This window comes from Lithobates pipiens, unplaced genomic scaffold, assembly GCF_037356315.1.
Source record: "Lithobates pipiens isolate NorthernLeopardFrog02 unplaced genomic scaffold, aLitPip1_a1.2 Scaffold_18, whole genome shotgun sequence".
NCBI classification, from domain to species: Eukaryota; Metazoa; Chordata; class Amphibia; order Anura; family Ranidae; genus Lithobates; species Lithobates pipiens.
In genome coordinates, this window is record NW_027507758.1 from 608,841,066 (window position 1) to 608,851,928 (window position 10,863).

The 10,863-nt window shown below is 48.4% G+C and overlaps 1 pseudogene; it reads right to left on the minus strand.

Annotated features, from left to right (window-relative positions):
- Window positions 1-8,522: 8,522 nt before the first annotated feature.
- Window positions 8,523-10,403, minus strand: LOC143990344 (E3 ubiquitin/ISG15 ligase TRIM25-like; annotated as a pseudogene).
- Window positions 10,404-10,863: the final 460 nt, after the last annotated feature.

Here is a 10,863-nt window from a genome sequence, read left to right on the forward strand (position 1 = left end):
AGTACTGCTCAAGCATCTTGGTTAGTACGCTCAGTCTGCCCATTGGTCTGAGTGTGGTAGGCTGAAGAGAAACTGAGTTTGATGCCTAGGGCTTGACACAGCGCTTTCCAAAATTTTGAAGTGAACAGCACTCCACAATCTGAAACAATGTCACTAGGAATTCCATGCAGTCTAATAACTTCTTTAATTAAAACTTTCCGTTGTTGATGGGGTCCCTTTCATGGAGATAAAATGTGCCATCTTGAAGAGGCAATCAACTACCACAAAGATGGATGAAAACCCTTCAAAAGGGGGAGCTCCACAATAAAATACATTGCGATTTTATCCCAGGGTCTTTCAGGAATGGGCAGTGGTCTTAGTAATCCCAATACTTTGTTTTTACTATTCTTGTTCCCGAGGCAGGTTAGGGAAGAACTAACATATTTCCTACAATCCCTTGCTAGGTTGGGCCACCCGAAATGTCTCTGGACCAAGTCCATGGTCTTGTATCCCCCAAAATAGCCGGCCAAAGGGCAGTCATGGGTCTTGCAAGATGGTGGTGCACAGATTCTGTGGTATAAAAACCTTATTATCCTGCCAATAAAGTCCATTGTTTTCCTGAAGGTTCATGTCCGGGGGCAGAGAAGCTCCCCTGGATGCTTTACGGATCTGTGATATTAAATCGGATTGTGTTAATAGAAATTTTCCAGCCTGTAGGATGGTATGGGGTTGCAGTGGAACTTCGACTTCTGTGAAGATGCGGTATAGTGTCTCGGGTTTTACATTTTTGGACCCGGGACGGTAGGTAATATGGAAACTGAAGCATGAAAAAAAAGAGCCCATTGTGCTTGCCTGGATCTGTTTGTGATCCATGAAGATCAGTATTGGGTGTGTTGCTCCCTCCAAGAGATACCGCCATTCCTCCAAGGCTGATTTGATCGCCAAAAGCCCCCCCACATCATAGTTCTTTTCTGACAGCCCTAATTTCTTTGAGAAAAAGCCACAGGGTGTATTAAAAACGTAGGTCCTTGGCGCTGGGACAAGATGGCCCTCACAGCGCTTTCTGAGGCATCCACTTCCAGGATGTAGGGTAGGGCAGGATTGGGATGCTTCAGTACTGGAGCAGAGGTAAATACTCCCTTTAATTTGTCAAATGCAACTTGAGCTGCCTCAGTCCATTGAAAATGGTTCTGTTTCTTGGTGAGTTGAGTGATGCGTGTGATGATACCAGAGTAGATTTTAATAAATTTCCTGTAAAAGTTAGAGAACCCGATGAAACGTTGTACCCCTTTCTTTTCTAATCGATTGGAGGTGGTCAAGACATTATAGCTGAGACCTTTTGAGGATCCATTGCCATACCTCCAGTTGAGATTACCAGTCCCAGAAAGTGAATGGTCTGCTGTTCAAATTCACATTTCTCAGCCTTAGCATAGAGCCTGTTTTGTCTTAATCTGAGGAGGACCTGTTTCACATGGCCACAATGTAATTCTAGAGAAACCGAGAAGATCAGAATGTCGTCCAGGTAAATGATCATGAACAGGTCTAGGAAATCTCTGAAAATGTTATGGATGAAATGCTGAAAAGTTGCTGGTGCGTTGCATAGTCCGAAGCACATAAAGAGGTACTGGAAGTCACCAAATCGAGTCCGGAAGGCCGTTTTCAAATTGTCCCCTTTTCTGATTCTGATCAGGTTGTAGGCACTTCATAAATACAGCTTAGTAAATATTTTTGCAGAACGGAGTCTTTGGAACAGCTCCAGAATTAGAGGAAGGGGGTAACAATTCTTGACGGTAATCCAATTCAATTCCCTGTAATCCACACATGGACGGAGTGAGTGGCTGGGGAGGAAGAGTGTCGGATTGAACCCCTTCCTGAAGTTCCCATTGACATAATCCTTCAGGACCAGGAGTTCAGGCTCTGAAAGGGGCAAAAGTTCAATCGGGCACTCACAAGCCCGGTAGGGGGAAGAGTATCCGCCTTCTGTTTGTCAAAAACATTTAGGAAATCTTGGTATACAGATGGGACAAGATCTTGGGAATTGGACAGCCAATAACTGGAGCCCCATGGTGGGGGGCATTGAGGCAATTGTGGAGACAGTAGGAAGACTGGAAGACCAACTTCCCGGTAGTCCAATCAATCTGGGGTTATGAGCTTGCAACCATGGCATCCCCAAAATGATTTGGAAAAGTGGTGAGGAGATAACGTCCGGGCATAACAGTTCTTGGTGGTTCGGTAAAATGTCAGCAGGCAGAGGTTGAGTCTCGTGGGTGATGGGCCCAGATTTGATGTTTGACCCATCAACTAATCGTATGGAAAGTCTCTGTTGTTTTGGTCGCAGAGGAATATTGTGTTGCATGAATGATGAAACAACTACAGGCACCTGAATCAATTATGGCCTGGACCTGGAGTGCCCCTTCTGGAAGCTGTAGGGAGACAGGAACAGCAATGTGAGCAGACCTTGATAGAGTCAATGCACAAGGATCATGAGGAGGAGAGTCAAAAACTTACGAGTCTTTATATATATATGTTCCTCCAAGTAATATGCAGCAGTGTGCTGTTTTAACCTACGCTGGGACCTGTTGTCCCACAGCGCAGGCATATAAATACCACACTGCTGACACTTCCTTTCCAGGCCTATTGAAGGAGCAGCTGGTCCGAGTGCGTAGCATATCCAACCATGCAGCACCAGCTTGTCTCCTTGTTGGAAGCCCCCCCCCCCCCCCGGAAGTGTTCCATGCCAGCCCCAGCATCTTCCTGATGGCCACAGGAAGTACTCTCTGCCGGTAATCATCCATCTGCAGCCCCACATCTCTGCAGCGTCACACGGATTGGGAATTGAGGAAATATCCATGGACCACTGAATAACAGATGAGCCTTTTTATCTTTGTTGTCTTGTAAGTGTAATCATACGTTGTGTCATTAAAACATACATTTCAATACTGCATTCAGGTGGCTCTTCCCTTTTTACCCTTCTCAAACTTACGAGTTTTGTTGGGCACATGTTTGCATAGTGACCAGCTCCTCTGCAATAGAGACAGAGATTATTCAGGCAGCAGCGCTGCTTTTCCTCCAGGGTCAATGGTGAATGAAGCAGGCCTATCTGCATTGGCTCCAGAGCTTCAGTAATGGCAGTAGGTAGTGGGGAAACAGGAGTAGGTAGGTTGCTAGGTACCCTGGGTAGCATCCATATGAGCTGGTACTGGCTGGTCCTCTCAGATCTTTGCTCCCTTAGCCGGCAATCCATCTGAATAGACAGTTGGATCAAATCTTCCAGGGAATTGGGGATCTCAACATGAGGCAGTTTGTCCTTAAGTTCCTCTGAGAGTCCTAGGTAGAACTGATAGCGTAGAGTGGTGTCATTGCATTGTGTATCGTAACTCGACCTTTTAAAGTCTGTCACATAGTCCTCCACAGGCCTACGACCCTGCTGGAGGGCGTGAAGACTGGCCTCGGCTGTTGTGGTACGCTAGGGGTCATCATAAAGTTTGGCCATTTCATTCTAAAAGGAATCCATAATTTTCAGCAAAGGGGTGGCTTGTTCCAACAGGTGGTGAGCCCAGGTTTGGGGTTCTCCCTGAAGGAGTGAAATGATGAACTCCACCTTGGTGCTTTCCAGGGAGAAGGTACGGGGGTTGCAGAAAATAATACAACTGGCAGGCATTCCCGAAGGCACGGAACTTGCCGCGGTCTCCTGTAAATCTCACAGGACCGGGGAACCGTGGCTCTGGGGGTGGCACCACTAATGTGGGTGTAGATGCTGAAGCAGGTGGTGCGGGTGCTGTAGAAGTCAGGTGCATTGAGGTGCTTGGAGAGGGAGACTCCACTCTATGTTTGAGCCGCTGGTAGCCATCTTGCAGGTCCTGGACTGCCTGAGTAAGGTTTGCAATCTGTTGGCACAGAGCTGCCATAGCTGAGGCCCCCTTTGTGGACTTCATGTGGCTGTATTGTACCTTACAGCAGAGCCTGAAATTACAATGGTGGTCTCTTACATGGTCCCGGTTCTAGCACCCCTGGAGGTTGAGACAGGAACTTCTAGGACAGCAGAAGGGTGCAGGTGCCTGCAGACAGGTGACTGGAGATCAGGAACACCGGAGCCTTCATTGAGGGGATGAGACACTGATCACCGGACTCATTCAGGAGAGGTCCAACAGGATCATTTACAGAGTCGGGAACAGGCAGAAGTTTGGTGGCAGGCTGGCAGCGTGGTACACAATCAGAAGGCAGACTTGTAGTCTGGGACAGGCAGAGGTTGGCAACAGACTGGCAGCGGGGTACAAGATCAGGAGACAGAGCCGTGGTCAGAAGTCCAAGCTGGGATCGGTGCAAGGAGCGGAGGCAGACAAAGATACAGGGGTAATCCTAGAGTATGGTCAGAAGAAAGCCGAGTTTTCAGGATCAGAATAAATCAGACAAGACAGCAACAGGAAAGAAACAGATTTGTTGCGCTCATAGAAAATAACTCAATATAATGAATACAGCTGCTGACACAATATTGCTGGAAACAATCACAAAAATAGAAAAAAGGAAGTGTAGCTCTTTAAAAATTGTATAAACAGAAAAATCACTAAAACATATTAATTAAATGTGCCAATTAAATTCAGTCCATTAATATTGCACTTGAAACTGAGGAAAAAGGAGAAGAGCCGTCAACAACACCCAAATATATTGACTCTTACCGCCAGTGCATTCAATATGCACAATGAACAACTTCAATCAGATCCTCATATCCTCCAGGTAATCTGCACGATCATAGCATGGAATATCTCCTCCAATGACCCATCTGGTGCTAAAACCCCAAACTCAGCAGTAAACTTGACCAAAGAATATGCTTTGATGGAATCTCACAGCAGCCACATAAATGGGTCATAAGAAAAGGATTCTCATTGCGCAGACATCCAATTAAAGATACGTTTATTGAATTAAAATAGGTTAATATGCACTCACATATGTAACGTATGTTACAAGCGATAAGAAAAGCGTCCAGCGCTTATCAAACAATACACAAGCAAGTGAGTGACCTAAATTTCCTTTATTCCAGTCAAAGTGGTAATAAATCCCCCATGGCTTACTTGTAGGCACTATTTAGGTGATATTAACTATAGTAACAGCTGGTGACATCACTGGCTCCTGCGCACTGTGCTCTCAAAGGTTGGCGTAACATCCATTGAGAGAGCCGTGCCGTGACTCCTGCTGATGACGTTGCGACCTGGCCAGTCAAACAGCTGAAGTCTGAGAACCCAGAAGGAAGACTGGGTGAAGATGGAAGCGTCGGGGAGCCATGACAGCGCAGTGCTGGAGGCTCTTACCTTGCCTGATGGTAGGAGAAGCCTGGAGGCAAGAAGCGAGACCCGGAGTAGGGAGGGTGAAGCTAGGAGTTGGAGCTGGCAGTCCTAGCTACAGATGAATGCTTGTCTCTTGTCAACATCGTGGCTACACCTAGCACCAGGCTGGATAAGAGGGGTGGCCGGGCAGCATATAGGAGAACCAATCTCCTCCATTTTTCTTCTGGCTCCTGCAGGGCTTTCAGCGGCTGCAGGAGTCAGGAGGAAAACTGAGGGGATCGGTTCATCTATATGCCGCCCCACCACCCCTCCTATTCAGGTGTAGACAAATGTGACAGGGGAGCAGTTGCGACCCCTATAGTTATGCCCCTGGCTGGAGGGCCTTCTTATAAGGTATTTCATAATGTGCTAGAATGCAATGCATACTAGCACAGTATGCTATTATCCTGCACATAATGCATGTGTGTGGATGTGCTACACCACCAAGTAATTTTCGAGCAAAAAAAAAAAAAATATTTTAACTTGTAAACAACACATGTCAAAAATTGGCCTGGTCCTTAAGTGGATATACAACCTTGCAAGATAACTGTTACTTTGTCCTGAAAGGGGAAAACAACAGATTTACTTTGATAATGACATACAGTACATTATAATAAATGGCATGCAATAGAATAGGGAACAAGCTCTTCTAGGTCAACTGTATACATTGAAAGCCTTTTATCAAATGTTATTTGAGATTCACATTTGATTCTGTTCTCTAGATACAGATAAGTGACTAGTGTACTGTCAGTGAAGGTAATTGAGAACTAAACAGGTTCTGCCCGATAATTGTCCCACTGTACTCAGCCTCTTTTATTACAAAGGATTCATTTTTAGGTATCCTACCAGAGAGGGAGCACTAATGCCGCGTACACACGAGCGAACTGTATGACGTACTTAGTCCGTTGAAACACATTTCAACGGACAATCCGCTCATGTGTGGGCTTCAGCGGACATTTTTAGCGTGCAGTCCGGAGTACTAAGAATTTCGGTTTGCACAACAATCTGCCCGCCGTACTCGCATTTCGGCGGACAATCCGGCTGTGTGTATGCCAGTCCACCGTACTTTTGAAATGAGAAGACTTTTCCCGCCCGGAGAAAAGTCCGCTCATTTCGAGCGGGTCTCCAGGTAGGCGGGGCCCGCGAAGGAGACGTCGCTGGCCCCGCCGCCTGGTATGGACTTAAAGGGGAACCCCCAACGCCGAAAAAAATCGGCGTGGGGGTCCCCCCTAAGTCCACAACAGACCCTTGTCCGAGCACGCTACCCTGCCGGCCAGGAAATGGGGACGAGCGAGCGCCCCCCCCCCCTCCTGAGCCGTACCAGGCCGCGTGCCCTCAACATGGGGGGTGCCTTGGGGAAGGGGGGGTGCGCGGCCCCCCCACCCCAAACACCTTGTCCCCATGTTGATGAGGACAAGGGCCTCTTCCTGACAACCCTGGCTGTTGGTTGTCGGGGTCTGCGGGCGGGGGGCTTATCGGAATCCGGGAGCCCCCTTTAATAAGGGGGCCCCCGGATACCGGCCCCCCACTCTATGTGAATGAGTATGGGGTACAATGTACCCCTACCCATTCACCTGTAAAATAAAAGTACAAAAAAAAACACAACACACGAGATAAAATACTTTATTGCACAGCTCCGGGGGTCTTCCGTCTTTGGGGTCTTCTCGCCGGACTCTCTTCCTTGCCGGACTCTCTTCCTCGCCGCCGGCCTCTTCTCCCGACTTTGGGTGGTCTTGTCCCCCTCTTCGGTTCTTCTGCCGGGCCACCGCGCCTTCTTATAGCTCTTTTACAGGCGGTGGCCCGGTCTTCTGTCGCCGCTGCCGCCTTCTGTTGTTGTTGTTCTTCTTCTTCTTCTCCTTCTTCTCCTGGAGATGTTGACTCGACGCTCTTTCCGGCCACAATGCCAGGGACGCGCTGCGCGGCCATTTATATAGGGACAAGGGGCAGTGTCACATGGTGACCCCGCCCCCTTACGATGTCACAGTCCCCATGTGACATCAACCCATGTGACCAACCCATGTGACATAAAGCCATGTGACACCGCCCCTTGTCCCTATATAAGTGGCAGCGCAGGGCGTCCCTGGCATTGCGGCCGGAGAGATCGTCGAGTCAACATCTCCTGGAGAAGAAGAAGACGAAGAATAGAAGGCGGCAGCGGCGACAGAAGACCGTGCCACCGCCTGTAAAAGAGCTATAAGAAGGCGCGGTGGCCCGGCAGAAGAACCGAAGAGGAGGACAAGACCCCCGAAGTCGGGAGAAGAGGCCGGCGGCGAGGAAGAAAGCCGGACTCCTCTGCTAGCAAAAGAGCTACAAGAAGATAGCGGAGGAGTCCGGCGAGAAGACCCCCGAAGACGGAAGACCCCCGGAGCTGTGCAATAAAGTATTTTATCTCGTGTGTTGTGTTTTTTTTGTACTTTTATTTTACAGGTGAATGGGTAGGGGTACATTGTACCCCATACTCATTCACATAGGGTGGGGGGCCGGTATCCGGGGGCCCCCTTATTAAAGGGGGCTCCCGGATTCCGATAAGCCCCCCGCCCGCAGACCCGGACAACCAACGGCCAGGGTTGTCGGGAAGAGGCCCTTGTCCTCATCAATATGGGGACAAGGTGCTTTGGGGTGGGGGGGCCGCGCGGCCCCCCCCCTTCCCCAAGGCACCCCCCATGTTGAGGGCATGCGGCCTGGTACGGCTCAGGAGGGGGGGGGGGCGCTCGCTCGCCCCCCTTTCCTGGCCGGCCGGGTAGCGTGCTCGGACAAGGGTCTGTTGTGGACTTGGGGGGACCCCCACTCCGATTTTTTTCGGCGTTGGGGGTTCCCCTTTAAGTCCATACCAGGCGGCGGGGTTTTCTGTCATTGAACCTCCAGCTCTGTGCAAGCTTCTGGGAAAAGCAGTGAGCAAGTTCAAACAAAATAGTATGGGACTTTGGGATTTTAGGTACAAGAATTCTGAGCTTAAAGATTGATAACATCGCATTACAAGATGGATTATATATCAGTTACCTCATCTATGTGTTTAATTAAAAATGTAATATTCTCTTAATCAAACCATGTTGCACTGATTGATAAGACTTGTACAGACATGTTAGGAGGCATGTTGGGAGCTGTAGTCCAAAATCTGACTTGTTAGTGACCTCAACATCTGCCAGTAGGAATTATATACTGTAGGACCTTAGGTCAACCAGTCGGGACACCGGTGAGGTCACCAGTCTTGGGGTCAATTTGTCACACTTCCTGTTTCCCTCGACATATCTTTATACAACCTTCCTTTACATAAAACACGACATGGAGGGGCTCGGTGAAGAAGGCGGTGAAGGTGTGGAGGTGTCGGATCGGGATAACCAACTCATAAAGAGAGAACTGCCCGGCCACATAATACAGATTTATTCTGACTGGTTGTTAAATTATCAGGTAAAGTCATGGATTTTTTGTCATGTTTTTTTGATAACTGATTAGACTTGCTCTCTAGACACCAGGACATGGGATTATGTCCAATTTCTGTATAGTTCCCATCTTAAGTATACTGGGGTAACAAATCCCAACTTTCCAGTGTGATGATACCCCAACATCCACATCCCACTAATGTCTCCCAGTTTAGAAAATCTGACTGCTTATCACTTGAGGTATCACTCCCATGGGTCTCTTTGGTGATTGAGGGCGATTTAGGCTTTCTGCTACCTTGCGTGCGGCCTTCTTGTCATTTTAAATATATAGATACTCATGAGCCGTGTCTTCATCCAGTGTTATTTCTTCAGGTTCTGGTATATGTATCCCTTTATTTACCCTTGTTATTATATCAAATAATCCTGTATGTAGTGGGGGCAAGATCTCAGCCGCAATCAGTTCCTCCCCACCATGAAGGAGTTTATCTCGTCTCTCTTTGTCCTCCTCATCTCCATCCTCAGTATCACACAAGTCACCCGTGTCTGATTCCTGTAAAACACTCAGTGAATCTGTCATGTTACATATCTCCTCAATGTGATGTGTCTTCCTGGACAGCTCGTCCTTCTTTATCTCCAGATCCTGGATTAAATCCGAGGCTGGGAATGAGACTCTCTCTGCCTTCATAGTTATCTCTTTAAGTACTCTCCTCTCCAGGATGTCCAGTTGTCTCCTGATGTCTCTGAATAGGTTCATGATGCTCTTGGTTACACCGTCTGCAGCATCTTGCACTTTTCTCTTGTACTTCTGCAGACTCTTGATGCTTTCCTCCATCTCTTCTCTCCTTTTCACCAACTTCTGCAGAGCATTGGTCAGGTTCTCCTTCTTCTTCTCAGAGGCCTCCTCCAGTGCCTCCACCTGGTGTTCCTGATGGTCTCCATGCAGCCTGCAGGACCCACAGAGACAGGCCGAGTCCTCGGTGCAGTAATACTCCAGGATCTTCTCATGGACGGAGCATTTCCTGTTCTTCTGGGGAGTGGTGAGGTCAGATAGGACATGTTGGGATGACTTGCTGTGGACTCTCAGATGGTCATCACACATAGAAGCTTCACACATTAGACAATATTTAACAGCAGGTACAGGAGAGTGAATACATTGCGTACAGAAGATCTGGCTCTCCTCCTCCTCCTTCTCTGGCTCGGTAGATTGGACACGCTCCATTATGTTGCACAGTGTTATGTCCCTGCTAAGTTCAGGCCGTTCCTGGAACTCTTCTCTGCATTCAGGACAGAAATAAACTCCAGACCCCTCCTGTGTATCCAGAACATCTTCTATACATTCCTGGCAGAAGCTGTGCCCACATCTCAGTGTCACAGGATTAGTATCAATGTTCAGACAGATGGAACAGTCCAGCTCGTTCCTCGCATCAGAAGACGCCATCGCTGACTGCAGAAGAGAGAAACAAAACCATATAGATGTGTGTCAGAGGGAGGGAGACAGAGGAGGAGATATCACTGTGTGCAGAACAGGAGGGAGGGGAGAGATCTGCTGATCAATTCATCCAAGAATTTACTGATGCTATTGCCAAAGACCTACAGATTTGCTGATGATCTGCCTGCCATGGAGGGGGCTGTTCTGAATGGGTGGAATTGTGAACCCTCCATGCATCCTGCGTGCTGGATAGTGTGATCTGTGCAGGCGACATCTGACCGGGTACAAGGAAGGAATAGAGACAAAATCTGGAAAAGCACAGAATACAGGACTCACAGGAATGGCAAGGGTTTTGTGCAGCACTGGGGTGCAGGGCTTACAGATAGGCAGAAATACTGGTAAAAGATACTTACAACACTGGGTTATTGAGTTCCTGGGACTCAAGAGTACAGGGGTGTCTTAAAGCATTGGGATGCTGGTCTTACAGGTGCACAGGGGTAACAATGTTTATGAGAAACAAGGTGGTGCACAGAGCAGCAGTCTAGGGAATGCAGGGTACAGGTGGGGTGCACAGGGCAGCAGTCTAGGGAAAGGGAATGCAGGGTACAGGTGGGGTGCACAGGGGATGTAGAGCAGAAGGTATACCTATTGGTAGGGACGTTGCTAGGTGGCAAAAAAAACAGGGGCTTCAGCCGGAAGTCCAAGCCCAGCACCGGGGGGGGGGGGGGGGGCGATGTGTGTTACCTACCTGAAG